This window comes from Ursus arctos, unplaced genomic scaffold, assembly GCF_023065955.2.
Source record: "Ursus arctos isolate Adak ecotype North America unplaced genomic scaffold, UrsArc2.0 scaffold_1, whole genome shotgun sequence".
Classification (NCBI taxonomy): Eukaryota; Metazoa; Chordata; class Mammalia; order Carnivora; family Ursidae; genus Ursus; species Ursus arctos.
The window spans coordinates 15725680-15750684 of NW_026622763.1; positions in this window are offsets into that span (position 1 = coordinate 15725680).

Consider the following 25005-nt stretch of genomic DNA (forward strand, 5'->3'; position numbering starts at 1 on the left):
TCTGCATTTTTCTTCAGATAGAGAGCCTTTGTTTATATCAACTCATTAAATAAATATTTATCATGTTCTTCTTAGATGCCAGGCACCGGAATACATGACTAGAATATCAACATCAATGGGCATAGTTTGTGATCAAAAGCAGTTCCATTTACACATTCAGGGATGGTTACAACACAGCGTTACAAGTACTAGCATGGAAGCAAGCAGACCGAGAATAGGAAGCCTAGCTGTCTAGAAAGGTCAGAGAGGTAAAGTCTGAACCATGCCCTGCAGGCTCACTAGGAGTTACCAGGAGTTTGACATATTATTAGGAGTTATAGTAAAAGGAAGGATGTAATATCTGTAAAAATTTGCAGAAAAAACAGGCATAGCCCATTTGAGAGATGGCAGGGGGAAGCAATGAGGGTAGAAACTGGCTGTGGAAGTGAGGGTTGTCCAGAGAGTGAACCCTACGAGCTGTCAACAGCCTGTGAAATGATTTTTGTTCGTTTGTTTTTAGAAAGAAAGGGAGAACTGGGAGGGGCAGAGACAGAGGGAGAAAAATCCCAAACCAACTCCTTGCTGAGCTCAGAGCCTGAAGTGGGACTGATCTCAGGACCCTGAGATTATGACCTGAGCCAAAACCAAGAGTTTGACACTTAATTGACTGGGCCACTCAGGCACCACTTGTGAAATGTTTTAAGGAAGAGGCAAGATCAGCTTTGCGTGAAAATAACTCTAGCAGCAATTTAGATAATGAATTGGGGAGAAAAGGAGAAAATGGGTGCAGGAGGGCTACAAGGAGGTAACTTATGATGTAAAGGAGAGATAAAGAGGACCACGACCCTGTCCTGGGGTGGGGGTGGGGGCATAGAAGGATGGAAAGCCATCTCAGAACAGTCCCTGAAGGCAACACCAACAGGGCTCTTTCATCCTCCCCAGGAAAGATTACAGGTACAACTCATTCTCATAAAGGTTCTTTTCAGCCATCCTTGAACTCTCGAGAGTGCCCAGATGGCATTCTAGAGGTCCCCAAGTCTCCTGACACTGTATGTACAATTGTATTCGTTACAGGCATGTGCATTGTGGGGGCACGGGGGTGTGCATTTTTCTGAGCTAAGGTTCATGTTCCACATAGTTTAAAACCATTACTTTAAGGGATCATTAATGTAGATTGAGTCAAAATACAGAATTGTGTAACTACACTTGTTGTTAAAATTGAGAACCTTAAGAGAAGAAATTCAACTTATTTTTATTTAAACTCCTAAAATCTAGCACAGTGCCTGCCACATATTAAGTGCAAAAACAGTAACCCAAACTGTAAACAGCTCCTGTAGAATGTGGATGTTAATACATATGGTGAGGGTTAAGTTAAACTATAGATGTAACGTACCTGGTGCTTCATGATACAGAATAAGTATTCAGTACATGGCAGTGGTTAATTGTATTAGCCTTGCCTTCAGTAACACACATAAACTCCCATCTAACGGTATCTATAAGGAAATCATTAAACCCTGAATAAGGATCAGGGTAATAATTTTCCAAACATTGATTTTTAAAAATGCTACAAAGGATATGAGCCAAAGTGCTGTCAGGAGTAAATGTTAGAGAGAAAACTTTTTGATTACTTTTAATTAGCTTTTGATCTTCCCTTTGCTGGCCTTTTATCCTCTCCATAATAAAAAAATAATGAGGGAAAAATGAGTCAAGGTACTAAATCAAAATGAAACAGTTATATAAAATTCTGTCTAGAGAATTCATTCATATCACATAAACATTTCTGATTCTAAATGTTATAAATGGTATAAGTTCCCTTTGTACAAAAAATTCTGAACAAAACAATCTCTGGAAGGTTTCCAAAGAAAATAAAAACATATGGAAAAAAAAAATAGACTAACATAACACAGCTGGTTACAGTGCAGGAAAAAAAAAATATCCTGAAAACTAAATGCAATAAACGGTAATTGGGAAGGGTGTGGCATGCAAGTCTTTTGGAGTTCTTATCTTAGGGAAAGGGGGCCCCTTTACAGCGTGGGTTTACTTCTCCTTGAACCACTATGGTGCCTATGGAGAGAAGCAGATTCCCATTCTCAGGTCTGGATGCAGAAATAGAGAAGAACCAGTTTGAGCAACCTCCACAAGGTTTATACCCAAGTTGATTTGGCTCTAGTCTCCAGGACCTGTACCAAGACTTTTACCAGCCTAAAAAAACAAAATGAATTATAACTGGGAACAATGAAGTGGCTTCCTCTTAGGGATGATAATAATGATTTTAAAAATGATTTGTGTCAAACAGTGTAAACTTTTTAAAAGAATTATCAGTAGTTTCTTTGCAATATTTATTCATTTTAAGGGATTCTATTCTATTAAAAGAATGTTACTTTAATAGACTTTCAATTCATCTCTTATTTCTAGGTTTTAGATTAATATTGATCTAATTTTCTTCAAAAATGTTAGGATAAGGCAACTCTCTGACTCCTTAAAAATAAAAAATGGTGCCTGGGATCAGGGTCAAGGATAGTAAGATAAAAATGGTATGCTATCTAAATTACTTTGGGCATTTGAGATCACACAAAATGCTGTTTCTGAACTACCTCTTGGCTATTGCTAACAGAAAAAAAAATTTGTGTTTTGATATCCGCTTTTCTGTGGAACATGGATTTATGTTAAGAAGTGACTTTAAGCAAAAGGTGTTTATAATTCCCCCATATCACCCCACATACATAAAACCTGGCAGACGACAACAAAGCAAAGAGAAAAGAGACCCCAGAGTGATTAGTTCAGAGAGGCTGGGGGCTCAGGCATCACTCAACCGCATGGAAATCTATCAGTAAAACCTCAGTTGTCTAAGTAAAGTGGAAATGAAGAATCAGACTGAAGCCAGAACCAACCCATTTACGACCAACTGGTCAACATGAATATGGGCACCAACAAATTTTTCCTGGATCCAATATCATGTAGCTAATATTTTAAAATATCTTTGAAGTCATTCATTAGTAGGTGCTTTTGTTCTAAAAACTTTCAGATCTTTGAAGTCATCTCCTCTTGAAACACAACCCTTCTCAATTCTCCTCAAATCAAATGGACATCTGATGAGACAAGATTTCTCTAAGTTATTGGGGCATGATATTTATCATACTGACTTCATGTTCTTCAATTTCACATCAAGTTTCCCTTTGATGAAAAATCCTAGTGGTATCTATGTGACCCCATATATTTGGATCTCAAAAATGTGGAATGTCGAATAATGTTCCCTTATTTATAGTCCTTGGGGCATCATTTTTCTGCCTTTTGCATCTTCTGACACTCCCTATTTTTATTTATCTCAAGGGGACTACAGATCTTATTAGAACTCATTTTTGGTTGGACTTGGTTTATTTACTCTTTAAGTACTATGTGCCCTGGATTGTGAAAGAATCCCTATAGAATAGTTTAAATTTGCTTTGTTAGAACCCCAAGGGTTTTATGAATCTTGGATCCATATCTACTGTGTTCTTGGCTTTTACTAATATAAAATAAATCCAACCCCATTATCATGCACAGTACCAGACATTTTAATTTCTTGTGGGAAAATTTATTCTCCACAAACAATGGGATAGATAGATGGCTAGTTTCTGTGTCATCTTTTATATGTTGGCCAAGTTTACCCAGGATCTATTTTATGGACTTGGGCTATTTCTGAAAGATCCCAAGTTGAGGCCAGCTTCCCACCTCACCTGGGAGCAGGGTCCTGTACCTTGAGCCCTTTTGCTTTTTAATATTTTAGATATAGAAGACTGTTTCTCGGGTCTGATACTTTCTGGCAACATAAGTGAAGCTAACTACCTTGACATTGACTTTATAACAACAGCTATCAATTTCCTTCCCATTGTCTTTAAACACTTTCAGATGTTGTTGTTGTCATTATTATTATTATACGACTATAATAATTAATATTAGTGGATACACGCAAAGTTGGTTTGCTCTGTTACCTGAGCCACGGTTCACTGTTCTTTCCCTAACTACAGCATTGACCTACAATTTATTTGGTGCATTTCAGCTAGTGAAACCAATGCCTTTACATAAAAGAGTGATTATGGTAGCAGGTCCATTAAGAGATAACTTTTATGAAGATGAACTTTTACCAAGCTATTAAAATCACACAATGTAAATAAAGGAAGTAGTTGCTATTTCACTTTTGCAAAAGGCTGTCCCTGGGCACACTCACATAATACCTATTTTCTACAGATGAACTGCTTCTTTGCTCATTCATTTATTAGCGCAATCATTCTGGAAATATTTTTCCATAGCCTCAACTGTGTTAGGCACTATTGTAGGGGTTGGAAGTACAGAAACAAATAAGAGTGTGTCCCTATTCTTAAGGAATTTATAAACTAAATGGCCGTAAAGTCAATGATAAAAGACCGCAGTTAATGTACTGGGAAGAAGGAGATGGAAGTGCTCCAGAAAGTCAGACATCATCCAAGCACTGGAACTGAAAGTACACAACCAGGATGGGGATGACCAGGGTCTGGATATGGGCAATACAGAGGTGGATAGTCCAGGTGTGAAACTGTGAAGGAATCTGAGATAACAGAGCTGTTAGAAATTGGCAGGCAAGGAACAGAGTTTGAGGCAAGGCCCAACAAGGTTCTGAAGGTACTGAAAGAAACTAGGGACCACACCATCCTAAGGTTCAGGAAGCAAAGAGGGGTAGGCTATGATAATGAAAAAAAAAAAAGGCAGAAAATTGTACAATCAGACTTTTGTGTTTTAGAAAGATGTTTTGGCTCCTATGGCAGACCCAAATATCCGACCATAATGAACATGTGTTATCCATCCTTTTCTACAACTTGACCCCCATTAATAACAATTTGAAAACAACTTAGCCAGAAGTCACTAGGGTGGTTGGTAGAGATGTTTTTTCTCCTTCATGTTCCTATGGACAGCTCTGAAATTGCAGTCTACTGAGACAGAAGGTGGAGCTTGATGAAATCAGGACGTAGTCATGAGTTCTCAACTATAGTCAGCTTCATGCCAGTGCATAGATGCATTCAGAAGACCAAAACTTTGGGCATCTTTAATCCTCATCTTAAAACAGAAAAATCAGAATTTGAGTGTGGAACTTATATTTAGGAAACAAGACAACTTCACTTTACCTATTTGGGTTTGAATTATGGAAAGAAGGATAGGACAGGAGTACAGTAAGTTTTTCTATAAGTTATTCTGCCGTGGACTTTTCAGACCTATTTTTGCAACTGAGAAATGAATTTTTTGTTTTTTAAAGACCCATGTTTCAGACACTTTGTAATCAAACACATCCTTACAGCCTTCCCTGGAGATATCTGTTGAGCAGTCGATCAGCAATTTAAATTCATGAAAACAACCGGAATGTCATGGGTTGGTATTTTGATTTCTCAATATAATATGTTATAGGGATGAGACAGCATTAGAGAAACTGGGCTCTTAACCAGCCTCCATTCAAGGCAGACATATACCATTAAGAATTTTTTCAAAAGAATGATGGATTTTTATTAATACATCATCAGAAGCACTTATGTTTATATTACACTGAAACTGTTAGTAGAACACTGGGCTGTATGGCCCCCAGCTTAGTTCTGTTAGCACAGCCTGTTCTTGAAGTTTGTCCTCAGTGAAATCCAATATATAAAAATATATTTGTGTGAGAAAGAAATATCTGCAGTGAGTCAGAACGAAGATGTCATGATAAAAAAAAGCAGTTTTCTCTCCAGGCTCCTCATGGTCTATTCTTCAAAGTCTCAGCTAGGGAAATAAACAGGTTCAGAGGGAGTTTGCCTTTTCAAACACCTTCCACAATTGTATATTAGCCCTGCCACAAGAGAGAGTGAGAAACAAGAAAGGAAACATGCTTCCTGAAAGTGTCCATTTAGAAGTGATTGACAATATTCCGATGACTAGATTTTTCACACCTGTTGACAACCCAGAGCTATTTCTTCACACCTTTAGCAGACGTCAACCTGTAATGCCGATGCGATTCATTTTGTGGTTCACATGCCACCCCGCTGAGCGAGGCAACACTCTGGGGAAACCCAGAGATGTGGAAGTTGCTGAGAAACAACGAAAATGCTGTTGAAAATTGCTTAGATCTCAGACCTGTTCTTGGTGGCCCTTTCTGCTTCACAGAGATATATTGGGTTGGACTAGTGATTCCGGTAGGACTCTTATTCTGGGAACTGTAAGAATTCCAAGGAACCCTCAACCCTTTCTGATTTTGTTTTAGATTAATAACCTTTAGTTTTAAGAGCAGATTTAGTTTCACAGGAAACTTAAGTAGAAGACACAGGCAGTTCCTACATGTTCCCCGTCCCCACACATGTACATTATTGAGTTATTATGCAGCGTTTATTAATCATCTCATATCTGCTATTCTTGTTTTCCTAATGAGATTGTAAGTATCTTGATTAGGCAGATTACGGCTTGACCTCTCAGGATCCCATATCTGGGAGGAGTCTGAAGCCCTTTGATTGACTGATCTAGATGCCAAGGCCTGTAGGCCCCTGAGATGATGTCATCTAGAGATGCCTTGTCACATGAAGGAGCTCGATATGGTGTGAATAACATTGACTTTGGAATCAGACATACCCAAATGTGAATCCTTCCCCTTTAATTTATTAACAACAAAATGTACTCTTCAGAGTTTCTTTTCAATTCTCATTGAAAGCAAGTAAAATATCACTACACCGCACAAATGTTGTAAGAGAATTTGTCTACTGAGAATGTGTGTGCAATACAGCCAGCCAGACTTTGGTAAGTAACTTGGTGAACATATCGTCCTCCTATTATTCCTTCCCAACCAACTCTATTTAAGATTAATTTTATAGCAATTCTTCCCCAGAATTCATATACTTTTATCTTGCCCAAGTATTCAATTTAAATATATATAAGTATATAAATTGATAACATTTATCACTAAACCTAGGAAGAAAAAGAGGAAGATTGATAAAGGAGAATCACAGAGAAAGTAGAAATAGAATTATTTTAATTATTTCAATTTCAGGGATTGAGAAATGTTCTTGGACATTCCCAAAGGCAGTTTTTAGGAGAATCATGTAGACCTCGGTAATTTCATTACATTTCATCTTGTGTACTTGAACACTGGGGACTTTGACATGATTATGCAAATATATGCAAATCTAGTTATTCCTGTAGTCACAAAAAGGGAATCTCAACCTTATCAAGCACTTTGCAATACCCCTTTAGCCTAGACTCGGATGTCAAAAATATCTTCAGTTTTCAGGTTATTGGTTTAAATAGGGAAAGTAGGAAGCGGGAGATCTGGCCTCCCATTTTGGCTCCTGTGTAACCTATTATCTAATCTTGGGCAAGGTATTCAGCCTTTGCGGAAGCTTTATCCTTTGAGTATTAGTAACCATGCTGCCTCTTTCACAGGGCTGTTCCAAGGATCAGGTATAAAGCATACAACACTGCACGAAGATTATTATGCACAGTATACCAGGGGTAGTGGGCAACAGCCTGCTTTAGGTTACAGGAATGTGCCCGATCTAGGGGTGAAGAAAAGATAAAATAGAAAAGAAATAGAGGACAAAAGGGACTGAATAGGGAATCAAAGCAATAGCCACTATAATAAGAAGCCCAAGAGAAATGATTTTAGAGAACACACAGTGTAAACTAATCCCAATTAGATCACAGCGGCTGAACAGTATTGTTTACACCAAAGACATATTTTACCCTGGTTTTTGATGAAAAGGAGATTGGGTAGTTTCATTGCGAAATTAGGTTTGCTTTTAAGAACAATAAATTTATGAAATAGGCTACAAACATGTCTTGGGAAGCCAGACACTGTAATGGTGGCTGATTAAATACACTCAGTGACTTACCATTGGAGACAATCTCCCTCAGTAGGGAAAGGAATAATGTCACAGGAAAGACATTGAGGAGGCAGAAGGGATTGACGGGACCAGAATGATAAATGGGAAAGGAGGTTATATTACTTTTGAGAGCTAGAAAAACTGAGATTACAATAGCTGAAGAAAAGACATTGAAGAGCAGAGATATGATTGAAGCTTTTAAGATGTTAGAAAGGATAGTAAAGGTCAATATAGATAAGCTTTACCAGCAATAATGACAAACACTGAAATTTAAGGACACATTCTAAAAATAAGCAGTGGATAGAAGAAGATTACTTTTTTTGTTGTTCGGGAAACCCTGGCATATTCCGTCCACTCCTAAATTATCTTTATTTTGTTGAACAATCAGAGCACAGGAAGGCATGGAGTCAAAAACATTATGCATTATTGTAAGAAAAAGGACAAGGCTTCAAACCGTAATTAAAATAGCAATTCATAAAATATCCCTGAGGCTGCATATTTATTTTTTCAGAGAACCAATGATAAAAACATGAATAATATGCAGATTTATTTAAAAACCCTATAGACATTGTTTTTCCAAGAGTACTGGTTTTGGCCAAGAATCACATAAGTATTACTATCCTGGGATTACTTTCAAGTTCAGAGCCATGGAAGGGGATGGTGTAACTTAAAAAGCACAAATACTGTGAGGGCATGTTTATGGCGTGAGCCTCAAAAAACTTTTTGTTTGCTTGTTCCCATCCTAGTGCAGACATTCTTCTTATCTCCCTGACAGTGGGCAGATTTTTTCCAAATCTACCCTATTACTGAGCATATCACTTTTTCAGGGCTCTCTGCCTTTACACCAGTGTCTCGTTTCCAGTGTCTCTCCTTTTTCTTGCTCTAGGCCTACTCAGCTTTCACTGTGTGCCTCAGGTTTTCAGCCGTCTCACTTTTTTCCCCCCTCTGGGGATTTTCCTAGATTTTTAGCAGTTTAGAATTGCGTTTAAAGGATGTTTGTGATATTTTATTCAGCATTTCTAGATTTTTTTTTTTTTAGCAGTCTTCCACATTGCCTGGAAAGCCAAGTTTTTGAACTTTTATGAAGCTTCCAGTAAATAAAATAAAGGGCAAAATAAAATTGGTACTTTTACCCAATGACGTGGATTGATTAGCCATGACGGAAAATCCACAAACGTCATTGCCCCAAATATGTGTCCCTAAGACATAAAAACACATGTTCTTATGTAGTCACCTCAAAGATTTTCTTGGGGGAAGGGAAGAACTCTATGGACACGTATCCTGATCTGTATGTGTTGCTTTCTTGGGAAATTACCCGACATCTTGACTGCTCTATTTCTTCTTGTTCTGTAGGCTCACTCACTCATCCCTCAGGTGTCTAATTCCTGATTGATTCAGAGATTCCAATGTGGCCATGAAGAATTTCCTCTCAGGTCCCCTGCCATGGGCCCACTACAAGCCTGCGGAACATCACTGGCAGAGTATCACTGGCTCTATCCAGTCTAGTCTGGTCATTGGTGCCTTCTGGGAAGAAAGACCAAATGACACTTATGCATAGGAAGGTATAATTACCAGACCTAACCCAGTTTCTCATACTTCTGTCATCTGCACTCCTCTCAGAATAATCTTTGAAGCTCAACTCCCACCACCTTCTAGCCACTCCATTCTAGTTAGGGTGATAATGTGTCCTAGTCTGCCGAAGACAACCCAAGTTTTTGTATGCGGTCATGACATGATTGTTAAAGCACTCTCCTCCATGCTTAAAAGTGAACTAGTAAGGCAAATAAATTATATGATCCTTCTAACTCCAGTCTGGTTCATAAGCAAAGCCTGATTAGGAAATTATTTAACTGTTTTCTTTTTTTCTCATCGCTGAGTCCGTCTTGGTGTGAAGTCATACTCCTTTTAACTTGTACTATCAGACAGAACCTCAATCTGAGGCACCATAGCAATTTCCAGAACTCCATGTAGTCCTAATTCATGGCTTTCGGCTTCCACATTCACTTCAGTTCATAGGATTAAATTTTCACTTTTATTCTTAATTCCTTGGTAGATGTGTTAACTTATCTAACATTCTAATTTGTCTTTAATCCTGGAGGTTGGCTGTGAATCCTAGTACCTGTCTTTCTGGGAGAGACTTCAATCCATAACTTGTTGGCCCCATATGAAAGATATCAACTCATTACCCATCCCTGATTTTCACATTGAATCCCCATTTGAAATAAATTGCTATCATTTTCTGAACCCAATCTCTTGGAAGCAGTCATTGACTAGATTATGTTCCAGTTGGTTTTGTCTAATGGAGGTCTGCCTCAGACTACAAGCTACCCTCAAATCTTGAAAACCAACCTCAATGGACTGCCTAGATTCCTTAGTCTTATTTGGTATCAATACTTTTGGGGGCTGGAGGCTACCAAATTTACCTGGTCAATGTTTCCACTTGCCAAACATAAGTTTGCCTGAATCTCAATAATATGATGTCTAGTCTGATAATAAAGCTACAAACTAATTTAAAGGCGGGGGATATCAGAAGTGTAATTTAGTTATACAATTGTTTAAAGATTTTATTTATGTATGTATGTATGTTCAGTTAGCCACTGTATAGTACATCATTAGTTTTTGATGTAGTGTTCAATGAGTCTTGAGTTATGTATAACACCCAGCCATCAGGAAGACACAAAACAAAACCACAATGGGATACCACCTTACACCAATCAGAATGGCAAAAATTAACAAAGCAAGAAACAACAAATGTTCGCTAGGATGTGGAGGAAGGGGAACCCTCTTACACTGTTGGTGGGAATGCAAGCTGGTACAGCCACTCTGGAAAATAGTATGGAGGTTCCTCAAGATGTTAAAAATAGAACTACGCCATAAAATTGTTTTGATTACTTTTCCCTTCTTGGTATGCAACCAGACATAGCTCAAATTCAGTGTGGTTTTAAGAAACACAATATGCATTCAAAACTTACTATTGAATCTCTACTGTGTGGTTCTCAGGTTCATTTTGGGATGTAGGGATAAACATGGCACATACCCTATCCATGGCAGCTTCCAGTCTGGTAGAGTCTTGTTAGTTTAATATATTTTGTATTTATAGGGCTGATTTTGTATGCCCATGCAGCAGAGGCAGATATGGATAAAAAAATTCCGTCTGCCCAGGATTCTAGTCATAATTAAATAAGTCACTTATAAGGCTTAGGAAAAATCACAGGAAAATCACAAACTTGTCAAAGAAGTTGTTTAATAGTGTGACAATAAAGTTCCTCTCCCTTATGTTGATTAGTGAGGGAAAAACAACCACAGAGCATAAACAGTCTGTGACTGCTGGCATCAAATACAGTTAGAGGATGAAAAACAATAGGCAACCTCTAACTGAAAAGAGTGACAACTGTTCTTGAGTAAATCTATTATGTTTAACTGAAGGTTTTGGAAGATGGGATTTTAGAGGAGGGTTTTTTTTGGGGGCGGGGTTGTTTGTTTTTCCCACTTGTTTCCCTATTTTAAATGGTGAAAAGGAAGTAAATCTTAAGTTTGGTGGGGGGGTTAGAGTTTATTTCAAAATATGAAATCTATTTAGCTAGCTTTAAAGGAGTGTAATGAAGAGTATGATTCAGAGAACCAGAAATTCTGAATTTGATTCCCAGCTCAGTGACTCAAATACAATAACCAGTCCAAGACAACTGGTTGAATATAATTCCTCTTGCCCTCTGTATACATACCTCTTCTTGAGCAGTGAGTTTTCTTACTCTTCCCATTTTAGTGGTAGTACTACTTCTCCCTCTCAAAAATTGCTCTTACTAATCCTCTCAGCTAGGGTAGACCAAACCAAGCCAGACCAAACCAAACAAAAAAATTCTCTCCATCCATTCAATCCATAACCACTTTTCAAGCGTTGGATCACAAGTTATATACGCTTTATGAATATTTTCAATGGATTTCATTAAAGCTGGTACTAGGTACCGACTTAGAAAAACATCGGTTTGTTATTTAACAGCTTTATGTGAAGGCCTAAGAAGGATTTTCATGGAGGGCAGAAATATTATTCTAATTCAACTTTACATAAACTTGGAGAGAACCACCACATTTCCTGAAATACTACACAGACCAGCAGATCTCTCTTGCATTTTTCATGCAAAACACTGCCCAGATTCTCTTTATAATGGCGGGTTCTGAATATGCAAAGCTATTCAAGAGTATATTAAAGGTAATTCTTAAAGTCTTATACCCTCTCTGAGTCTCCTAGATTGATTAGAATTTTTCATCTTTTCTTCTTAAATAATTGCCACAAATAAGGACTTTAAATCCTCCAAAAATTTCCCTTTTGATCTTACAGTTAAGGGGGATCAGAATATGTGACCCCAAAACATTCCATTTGACATGTAGATTATTTTGAGCTGAAGGCAATTAAGGCCTAAGAGACTCAGAAAGTTCTGTCATTGCTGTTGTTTTTTAACTTCTCCCTTAACTGTCTAAAAGAATTTAGAAAGGGCCTGTACCAAGAAGAAAGCTAATACCAGAGTTAACTTTTTATATCAGAAAAATGTATCTACATGAGACGCAAACATTTGTTTACTAAACATTTGCTCTTCCTATCTTGCTATGACTTGTCTTCCTCCCTTGTGAAGCCTCAGAACCCTACCTCCTCTTTGGCTCAGGATGGCAGAAATTTAACTGCCTAACTATCAGGGAGCCTAAAGGCCTTGGGGTTTCTGTACGTACAAAATTATTATTTTTTCCTTCTGTTAATCTGTCTTATGTCAATTTAATTAGACCAGCCCAAGAATCCAGAAGGGAAAAGGGTAAAGTTTTCCTCCCCTGAAACTGATTTTCTTTCAATGTAGGTACAAAGAGAAGAAAACAAAAATGAGTAGGAAGAGAAGGGGCAACTTTGTTGCAAAAGGACAGTAGAATAAAGTAGTTTGAGAAGAAGGTGAATATGTATGAGAGTTGATAAGCATAAGAATCTCCTTGAAAGACATGAACGGAAAATCTTTGGTTAATTAGCAAAAATCCCAAGTTCACGGATTTCATTTTCATCATTGTGCTGTTTTCACTCGAAATGAGAGGTAATTGTTTTTCAAATGGCCTTATTATTTTTGTCTTAGTACCTTTTCTTGATGATTGCTAATCAAATTTGATATACGGAGTAACTCATGGAAATATTATATGTGTTTAGCTCAATAAAGTCACTTAAATTAATATTACCTTCTATAGGATCTGTTGTAGATGTATCTGATTATCAACCTAGAAACTCTCTAAGGTCACAAAGAAGCAATTTTCCAACTTAACTCCATCTCTCTCACACCGTCTTTTAATAGGATATAGTTAATTACCATTTATCTAGATATTCCCCATGTGGCAACACAGATTATACAGTTTTGCCATCCCAGATATAATTGCTAAGATAAAGCAAGCAACGATTAAATTGCAGTAAAATGAAGTAATATCTCTGTTAATTATGAGGATGATTTTCAATCGTATACTTATCAAAATTCTGTTATTAGAATTGAGATCATTGTTGAAGCATTAACATATATCATGACATTAAAAAAACACAAAGTACAATTGTAAAATATAATTAACAGTAACAAAAATAGTCTTAAAATATTTGTTAAAACATAAAACTACATTAAATGAAGAGACATAAGGAAAGGCTAAGAATGTATGAGTTAGGGAACGGTCAACCCAAACCCAGATAGGGATATGGAGAGGGGGAAGCAGTCTGCACTGATGGGATATGACAGGATCCAAGATTCAGAAGGAAATTGCTGTGTCAGATGCAAGGACACTCCCTGGTAACCCCCGCAAGACGCCTTCAGCATCTGCTGGGCTGACATAAAACACAGTCTTGGGGAGAAACTGGAATCACCTGTCAGTGATTTTTGAAATCAGTTTTGCCATAGGAATGAAGTGAACGTCTAATGTCACTGTAGGACCTAGGGCCAGGGGCTCTTATTGCTTACTGCAATATTATTGCTTATGTGCTCCTCCAGTTTTTCTTGAAATTCATGCCAATGTATCTGGCAGAAGTGGGGTGGCCCTTAAAAGTATTCCACGTGGTCTTTCAGCTCTCCCTCCTCTTAAGTGTGGCGACCTTAAGGATACATTTTCAGACGGCATAGCCATAAGATAGAGGAGAGCTACTGGCCACTCACATTGGACTTAACATTAATAAGAAAATAACATTTAATTTGTTATGCCGGTGATATTTTAGCACCTATTGATTATCACAGCCCTGCTTATTCTATAAATTAATACCATAAGTGAGCTGCTATTACATCCAAAGCCTGCAAATAGCTGGTATTGTGGAGCAGTGGGGGATGAGGAAAGTGATATCAGAGGCTAGGAAAATAGCAGGTATTTTATGGAATGATAAACATTGGTAAAATTGTCTCCTGCAATAATATGAGCAGCAGATCATGTGAGAAATAAATATGAACTGCCACTGAGGTTTAGGGGTTTGTTTGTTGATCTAACACATGGCTACTTACTGTTCCAATATTGTCCCCACTTTTTTTTTTCAAGTTCTGCACTTCTTTTGACTGAAAACAGAGACCGTCATTACACAGGTTGAGTTAAAGCATTTAATATTCCAGATTGAAGTATCCAAATTATTTGTTTTTTGGGTGTTGGGTTTTAATCAAATAAAAAAAAATGGGCAGAAGGTATGAACAGACACTTTTCCGATGAAGACATACAAATGGCTAACAAACACATGAAAAAATGTTCAACATCATTAGTCTTCAGGGAAATTCAAATCAAAATCACATTGAGATACCATCTTACACCAGTTAGAATGGTAAAAAATTGACAAGGCAGGAAACAACAAATGTTGGAGAGGATGTGGAGAAAGGGAAGCCCTCTTACACTGTTGGCGGGAATGGTACAGCCACTTTGGAAAACAGTGTGGAGGTTCCTCAAAAAGTTGAAAATAGAGCTACCCTATGACCCAGCAATTGCACTGCTGGGTATTTACCCCAAAGATACAGATGTAGTGAAAAGAAGGGCCATATGCACCCCAAAGTTCATAGCAGCATTGTCCACAATAGCCAAATAGTGGAAGGAGCTGAGATGCCCTTCAACAGATGAATGGATAAGAAGATGTGGTCCATATATAAATAGCCATCAGAAAGGATGCTTACCCAACATTTGCATCAACGTGGATGGAACTGGAGATTATGCTAAGCAAAATAAGTCAAGCAGAGAAAGACAATTAACATATGGTTTCACTCATTTATGGAACATAAGGAATAGCAGGGAGATTGGTAGGAGAAGGAAGAGAAGAATGAAGGGGGTATATAGAAAGGGGAGATGAACCACGAGAGACTATTGACTCCGGGAAACAAACTGAGGGTTTTAGAGGGGAGAGGGGTGGGGGGATGGGCTAGCCCAGTGATGATTATTAAGAAAGGCACGTATTGCATGGAGCACTGGGTGTTATATGCAAAAAATGAATCGTGGAACACTACGTCGAAAGCTAATGATTTACTGTATAGTGACTAACATATCATAATAATAATTAAAAAATAGTACCCAAATTATTGAAATGCACTCAGGAATTCACAAATATTTTTTTTTTAAATATCTGCTATCTTCAGGACTCTGCTAACTCTTGTGGGGATAAGATAAGACCCTTGCCTTCAAGAAGGACAACTGGAGAATCACAACTATAATTATGGATGAACTATAACAGAATGTAGCACATGTCACAAATAGAGGAGCATCATACAGTACCATGGAAGGCAAAGAAGATTATTTCTAGGTGGGGAGTCAGGAAATTCTTTTGGGGGAAGGAATATTTTAGGTCATCGTTCATGGGACTGTTAGAGAGTTAGGGGAAAGTTAGGGGTGGATCGAAGGGGGGCTTCGTTGGTAAGAGTGAAGATATCACCACCCACAAGTATCCAAACCTATAAGTGACTGATCATAGATCTTTTTGCATTTTAATCCTGAAGAGGAGAAAAATGACAAAAGGAAATAAAATTACTAGTCGCTCAATGAAAAGGTTCTCTCAGTTATCAGGATTCAAAGTAAAAGGCTTTCTAGTTAGATACTTCATCGGACAACTGAGTAGTAAGTAGATATAGTCTTTTTTGCTTTTTTTTTTTTTCCTCTCCCTCTGATGGAATTGTAAATTCAATGACAGGGGCCACATTTCTTCTCCTAGAGTTTAATAGCCTACTGGGGACATGACAGGTATTTGTTATTTGTCAGATTGACATGGATTTTCACAAGTGTTTCTGGAGTTTACTATTATTCTTAATAAGTAAAATAAATCTGCTCCTATACTCTGTTCAGTAAGAGTAAATCTGCTCTCAGTGACTAGGAAACAAGATCTTGACCTCACCTGGGACCATGCCTGAGTCCCTCCAGGACAGCTTGGATTAGATAGATTTATGGAGCAAGTGATCAGCCTGTTGCTAGGAAAGGCAGAATATGCTGGCAAGAACTAAGCAAATGAGTAATAAAGCAAGCACATATTTATTTTGTCATGAATGTGATTTGGTTAAAAGCTAATGTGATATGGTGACTAACATAACATAATAAAAAATTATTAAATTTTTTTTAAAAAAGCTAATGTGATGAAAAAATCAGAAAAGGTATATATATATATATATATGTGTGTGTGTGTGTGTGTGTGTCTATATATACAAACACAAATATGTGTGGGTACTTTATATGTATACATACATACATCTCCCAGTGGCAGTTCTATGGACTCAATCACTGTGTTTTCACAGATTAGTTTTGGGTCACTAACAAGGGAAAAGCATCATTATGTGTCACAGAAACGCCTTGCCTATGGGCTTTCATAGCACAAATGAGGATTTGTGATTCTGAACACATCAATTCTTGTCCTTCTGTCGCTTTGTCTATAGATACCTTTTATTGGATATTTATTATGTGTCAGGCTTTGAGCTAAATGTGTTATACGCAGCAGCTCATGTTATATAGTCCTCATAGGAGCATAATGATATCTCATTATGTGAACAGTGGTCACATTTGCTGATGGGAAAACTAAGGCCTGGGGAGATCACTGGCAGGGTCAGAAGGCAAACCTACAGCCTCCTGACTCTGGAGAGCATACCACAAGCAACCCAAATCCAGTGCCCGAAGTTATTATGTCACAGTATATTCCATGATGTTATATATTATATCCTCTCCACCCATATGAATGAAAGAGAAAGAATATGCTCACTGCTTTCAAGCTTTCCTTCTTTTATTTTTGTGTGTGTGGTTGGGGGGGTCATGGCTAAATAAAGATGTTTCGTTATTTAGGAGAAAGAATTTAATGAAATGAAAGGTTATGTACTGAGAAAAAGATCGACGGTGAAACCTGAGAAACATCTAGATAATTTAATTGAAAAAAGCCAAAAATTTTAGGCAAGTAGGTATATTTTTAAAACTTGATTAATTTCCATAGTTTTTTTTCCCTAAACAATTAGCTTATTTGGATGTTTCAACACAGCAGTCACATCAGAGATTATTTCTTCCACAAATTATATCGAAAATTTCTTTCAGTTGACTTAGTAAATCATGTAGCTAATATGTTGTTTTTACAAAATTTATAGAACATTATGCCAAATGAATATGCCATAGAAAAATCCAGCTGGAGGAAAAGAATGTCAAGATTTTCCCTGATAAGTCCAAAAAATAGTCATCCTTGCTTCCACAGTATTGAATATGTGAATTTTAGTTATTTTGGCCAGAGTTACAATTAGAATATTTTATTCTTCAAGATTATAAATCACCGTGTGTATGTATATGAGTGTGTGTGCACACATGTATAGACATATATGTACAGTGCCCCTTGCCCTTTCCACAGGGGTATGTCCAAGACCCCCAGTAGATGCCTGAAACCACAGATAGTACTGAACCCTATATGTACTGTTTTTTTTTCCCTATATATACATACCTATGATAAAGTTTAATTTATAAATTAGGCACAGTTAGGAATTAAAAATAACTAATAATAAAATAGAACAATGATAGCCATATACCGTAATAAAAGGGCATGTGATCAATCTCTGTCAAAATGTCTTACTATACTGTACTTATCCTTCTTTTTTAAATTTTTTGTTTTTTTAAGATTTATTTATTTATTTGAGAGAGAGAGGGAGCAGTGTGGGAGGGTCAGAGGGAGAGAGAGATTCGGAAGCCGACTCCTCGCTGAGTGCAGAGCCCTACATGGGGCTCAGTCCCACAACCCTGAGATCATGACCTGAGCCCAAATCAAGAACCGGTCACGCAGCCTACTGAGCCACCCAGGTGCCCCTCATCCTTGTTTTTGTGAAGATGTGAGATGATAAAATGCCTACTTAAGGAGATGAAGTGAGGTGAGTGACTCAGGAATAGTGACATAGTGTTAGGCTTACAATCGACCTTCTGAGGATTCATCAGAAGGAGGCGCATCTGCTCCCAGACCGTGGTTAATCGCTGGGAACTGAAACTACTATGTAAAGTGAAGCCGTGGGTAAGGTGGGGGTTGGGGGCGGGGCTGTATACATGTACACACAGTATAAATATTTTGTTGGTGAGGCTACATTTCCAAATGGTAATCATGGTTAGTCCAGTATGAATATTTAGATCACTTGAAATTTCTCGGAAACACGCTTAGGTAGACTTAACTCGTGTCAATTTTGGTTGGTTGTTTGCTTGAGATGTATAGACACAGCATTTCAGAACTGCTCTAGATTACCCTCTATTTATCCATTCATCTGTCCATATGTACTTTGGATTGTAATTTTGACTTTGAATATTTGCTTAAGTTTCTAGATATCTCTATAAATAAGAAACTAATATTTGCCCATGAAGGTTGTGCAACTTTAATGAAAGATTTTATATCAACATTAAATGGTATCGCTCCGTTAAGGGTAAATTTATGGTGAGGACTGCCTTACCTAAAACCACAGTCACTCTTGGGCAGAATCACCAATGGAAGGAAAAAAATAATGTCAGCTACTGTCAGGCTTTTGTTATAATTGATGAGATGTAATTCACAAGTGGTAAAACACCTGGAAACATCTTTTCTGGCCTCTCTTCCCAGAAACTTTGGCAATGAGAGGGGGATGTGGTGTATTTTGAAGTTTTACTATGAGAGGGTCTGAGAGAGTTTTGTTCTGTTTAAGAACATACATTTTTGTGACTTAATTTTAATTGTGAACCAAAAAGCTCTTTCAAAATCCTCTTGCATGAACTCCTATCGGTGTTCCATAACCAAGGAACGACTCAGTTCTGGAAAGTCAGAAAAAACGGGAAAGAAATCATGAAAAGCACATTTAAGTAAAAAATGTCACTTACTTAAATGGGTCCAAAAGAGGTTCTGAAACAATTTTAATCTTGAGAAGATAAGAATATGTTTAAGTGTGAATATACATTTGGAGGAGAGGGGAGGGGAATAGAACAAAGGGCATCAAGATAGCTTCTTATTTTTTTGCCTTGGCTAAAGTCCTATGTATATTTAGAGATTTTTTTTTTCCCCAAAGAAAAATAAAGAGAAAAGCAAACCTTATCTGGACATGTAACTAGTCTTTTTTTTTTTTTTCTTTAGTCTTCTTGCTGATAAACTATTTGAAGCATCAATGTGATATTTTAGCTAAATGGTACTTCTCTGCAACTTAATTTCCAATTCCATTAAATCAAATTCTGATCTCTCCTTTTGATGAGCTTAAGGTTTTGCAAATTATGTGCAGAATATCAAACTCTATACATCTAATTTCTTTTTTTCCTCACTCTTTTTCTGCAAACCGAGCTTTCCCAAATGATCTTTCATGTTAACACAGCACAGAACTGCTGGTTTGGGCTACAGACACTCAATGCCTGTAATTAAAACTTAGATACCTCCTCTTTGCCACAAAAAATAAACATGGTTCCTGTAAATTGGGTCACAATTATGTGCTTTCCAAAAGCCTTTATTTCTGAGTTGGTCCCAGGTTATGAAACACCCAAAGCTAATTTTCAATTTGGTGGCTCTGTTCATAAATGTGAAATGTTGAACTGCTGGATATTTGACCTGTTTCTCATTCCAAAAATATATTGCAAACATCCCCTATAGTGAAATATGGGACACAAGTGCCTGAACCTATTAGAAGGAGAACTATTTTTAAAGGTATATTCTATTGAAGAACTTTTAGTATAAAAAGTTGAGAAAGTGGAGAAATGGAGTGCTATAATTATAACATTAGTACCTTATCTTCCCAATTTCTTCTACTACCACATAAAATTTGCTCTTATTACCATATCACCTATTTTTAATAAAAGATTTCTTTTTAAGATTTTATTTAATTGAGATAGAGAGTGAGAGAGAGAGAGCACAATCAGGGGGAGGAGCAGAGGGAGAGCAGACTCTGCTAAGCAGGGAGCCCAGCACAGGGCTCCATCCCAGGGTCCTGGGATCATGACCTAAGCTGAAGGCAGACAGACCCTTAACCAACTGAGCCACTGAGGTGCCCCCAATAAAAGATTTCTGGTGCCCTTGGAGAATAAAGCAAAAAAAAAAATTTTTTTTTTCTCATAATCTAGATTTTCCACGGTGGGTTGAAACTGAAACTTTTCATTAAAACCTATGCAAATCACCTAACACTAAACAAGAGACATGAGCCTTTTTTGTTTCTGATTTTTTTTTTTTTAAATGATGAACTGACTATAAATTTAAAAGTGATTGGGGCACCTGGGTGGCTCAGTTGGTTAAGCCTCCAGCTCTTGGTTTCAGCTCAAGTCATGATCTGGGTGGTAGGATCGAACCCCTGTCAGACCCCACATTGGGCTCCATAGATTCTTCTTGTCCCTCTCCCTCCCACTCTGTCCCTCCCTGCCCTCAGTCTTTCTCTCTCTCTCAAACGTTTCAGGAATGTTTGGGTGGCTCAGTTGGTTAAGCATCTGCCTTTGGCTCAGGTCATGATCCTGGGGTCCTGGGATTGAGTCCACATCGGGCTCCTTGCTCAGCGGGGAGCCTGCTTCTCCCTCTGTCTCTGCCTGCCGCTCCCCCTGCTTGTGCTCTCTCTCTCTCTCTCTCTCTAAAATAAATAAATACAATCTTTAAAAAAAGTGACTAACCAGTTTTGTTAATGCAATCTGCAGAGTTAACGTTAAAATCAGTTGCTTATCTAATTTAATAAGTTGTTTGAGTTTGTTTCTATGTTAATATAGTAAAAATAATTCTCTATTAGGCCTAATAAAGAAACTATGTATAAACTTTTCTCTCCCTGTGGCAGAGATACTGGAAAAGATATCCATTAACGTGAAGAAATTGACGAAAGACGGAAGTGGTTTTAACAAATAAGAGTTTGTTACATCTGCCTCAATTTCAAAACAATCTCATTCAGCAGTTCAAAGAATTATGCCAGGCATTATGTGTGCTGGGTGTAACAAGAAGGGGGAGAGGCATGTCCAAGTAAATAACCCACTGTAGCAAGTGGGGTGTATGTATGTGTATATATATATATATATATATATATATATATATATATATATATATATATATATGAAAAGAAAAGTTAAGAGGTTACAATATTATACAGTGAGTGGCCAAATAGAACATGACATTTTACTTGAGTCCTGAAAGGTGAATAGGAATTTTCCAGCCAAAAGAAGAAAAGGAGAATGTTCTAGGCAGAGAAAAGCATGACCAAACAGCACAGATGCTGGGAAGCACATGGACTAAGTACAAATCTCATTGCAAATGGAATAAAGTAATGGGAAATAGTGTAAGAGAGACTGATCGATGGTCATGTTAAAACACATATAAATACCACACTAGGGAGTTTGGCATTATCTTCTGGACAAGAAAGAGTGGTAAAGGCTTATAACATGGGGTCTTATGTAGTCCTAGCAACATTAATAAAGAAAATTCTGATATGGCTGCAGAAAATCAACAGGAGGTAAGAGAGACCAGCTGGATTGAAGAGATCACAGAGGAGGCATTTTTAGCAGACAGCCCAGAAAAGGACAGCACTCACAGGCAGTGAGCGGCTGTAGTTCGTAGGCCGAAGATGGTGGGGTAAGAGGAAAATGGGTGGATTCAATACAGGCTGCAGTAGTAGCTGAACTCAACTTGATAGCTTAGAAGTAGGGATGAGGAAAGGAAAAAGACCAGATAATGTGGATTCTGAAATAGATATATATATATTTTAAAGATTTTATTTATTTGTCAGAGAGAGAGAGCACAAGGAGGGGGAGTGGCAGGCAGAGACAGAGGGAGAAGCAGGCTCCCTGCTGAGCAAGGAGCCTGATGCAGGACTCGATCCCAGGACCCCGGGATCATGACCTGAGCCAAAGGCAGATGCTTAACCGACTGAGCCACCCAAGCATTCCTGAAATAGATATTTTTGTTGAGGAAAGACATAGTCACTATTTCAATATTTTTAAATAGAGAACAAGGTAGAAACCTCACCTATTTTTGAAACATTTAAAATATATTAAACATTTTGCAGCAAATAAAATACACTTCTGTATTTGAGAAGATAAACACCTTGACTCCTATTGTTCTCTCAAGAATGTCCTATGTATCAATTTGTAAATGGCTGAACACACAAGCAATCAGTCTATTTCTAGGGATGACCTCAGACATATACATTTTTATAGTCTGATTTCTTCCACCTACAAACTCCCTATTGTTTTCAAGTTTCTTTATTGTTTTCCCCTGAACATATTATCTTCACCTCCTGCACAAAAGTTTCTATGCCCTGGATTATTTATTCATTTCGCTCTCTCGTAAAAGAACAAATTAACCAACAAACTTTGTCCTCATCCTTCTGTGCTCAACCTCCCTGCCCCACCCTACACAACTGCACTGCCCTTCATGTGCCCCATCCAACTTGACCTTGGGCATTTCAATGGCTAACTTCCCTGGGAAGACATCAATGGTTGCGATGTTCTTCAGGTTTCTTCCACTTTTAAAAAAAAAACTCTTGAACTTTCTAGTTCTTTTTTTAGCTTGCCAGATAACACACATTGCTTTGTACTTGTGCAGTTTTATGCATTAATTTATTTCACAAATACTCACTGAGTTAGTTTCTTGTTCATGGAAAGCACTATTCTAGGAATCTGATGTGTACTTTAAGACACCTCCATCTAAAGAATAGATCACCGAGAGAAAAATTGGGTATGACACATCTTTGTGGTCCAAGCACAAACAAGTTAGTAGATTCTTAATAAATATTGACGCCCTGTTCAGTGCATGTATAAAACTTCTGTTTAGGTATACACGAATACATATGAACTATAGATAGATAGATAGATAGATAGATAGATAGATAGATAAAATTATATATATAAGTATAAACACATATATACACATATGGATGTATATATGTGTGTGTATGTGTGTGTGTGTGTATACATAGTTAAAAGCAAGACAAAAAGTACAGAGTGGAATCACTTATGCTAAGCCCCACATCACCAAACTAAGACTTAATTATGGTGTTGGCTCTCCCAGAAATGGACTCTTAAACCCCATCATTCAGGAGTCACGAGTAGCACTAGTGAGGTCATCTGCCTGCTGGGCCCCTGCCCTTCCCTAAAGGAAAGTAATTTTACAATAACTCACCCACTTTTTTGCCCAGTATAACTTCCTCGCTCCTGTTCCCTTCTGTCTATAAATGTCTCTCCTTGTGTATAACTCCTCAGAGTGCTATTCTATCTGCTAGATTGGATACTGCCTCACTCAAATAGGCTTTTGTTGAAATAAGCTCTTAAAAATTTCAATATTCCTCAGTTTATCCTTTAACTATATATAGTTATATAGATATAGATATATATTTTAATTATAGATATAGTTAACTATATATAGTTAAAAGATAAAAGATGAAGCTATATATATATATATATATATATATATATATATATGTAGTTATACATACTATGAATGTATGTATTTAATTGTATCACTGTAAGTTTCCATAGGTAACAACGACAGAAAGAAGTACTAATAAAAATAAGTTGATTATAATTAACCTATGGGGAGTCATATGATTGTATATAAAATTTATGTTCCGTCCCTCTTAAATAGAACTTTTCCATACAACTAGGTTTCTGAGACTATCTGACCACTATCAAAGGATGGAACTTGCACTACTCTTCGAGGCTTCTCTCTTGTGTCTCTAAACGTACCGTGCACAGAATATTGCCACTTGTTTTTTTCGGAAATAGCACATCACCACTGAAAGGTCAAAGTAAACAGAAAAAAAGCAAATTTCATTCTGACTGTGACAATAAAAAAGATGAATAAAAAAATGCAGCTTTTTCCACAAAGTGAAAAAAAACAAAGCCACTGCATGTGTGAGTAAAAATCTGCTTTTTATTATTGTAAAATAAGAAAATGATGAAACTCGAGGTAAAAAAAAAATTCATATTTGAAAGAAACCAGAAAGGGGGAAAAATAAAGTTGCATGCTGGCCTTTGAAAGGCAGAAAGATTCACCAGGAAAGAAAACTGCTGAGTGCTTTGAGAGCTCACCAAATTGTAGGCTGTGCGTATTCTCTGCACCCCTCCCGACTCCCAGCTGAACAACTACATATCTTTTTACAAAAACAAACAAAACAAACAAAATGTGATACGCTCGGAGATCTTAATGGGTTAGACACTTGTGAGCACGTGAGTGCATACACACGCACACACACCAAAAAATTAAATTAATAACTAAGTAGACCAACAAAAGTGGTTTGGGGAGACTCCCCACAGTCAGGTATAGTAGATATATTTACTGTCTATAGACAACTGTTAACCAGCTGATGGACTTTAGCCATAATTACATGTAGCACTGTAACTGTGGCCTTGTCCCCACGCGTCAGAATCACCAAGGTAGGGCCCCAACTTCTTTAATACGTTCACAGACAAATTAGTACCTATCATTGTTTTTCTCTTATGTAGAGATTCAACAATTGAAACTTTACTGAATCTTTTCCCATAAAAGATCTCCTGTGACCTCACTGGCACTGATGATGGTTTGGGTGGTCTAATTCCACATTAATGATTACACACTTCTACACATTACCATGGCCTGCTCACCTTCTTGTTCCCTGCGGTCTTTCCATGGTTCCGCTTTTGATGACTGAACCCTTATTTGTATTGGTTTTATAAGCTTTTGTTTAAATCAGTTCAATGAAGATCACGTTTCTATTTTTAGAGCACATTCAACTTAATTAAACGTGCTCCTCATGTGAATCAAACATGT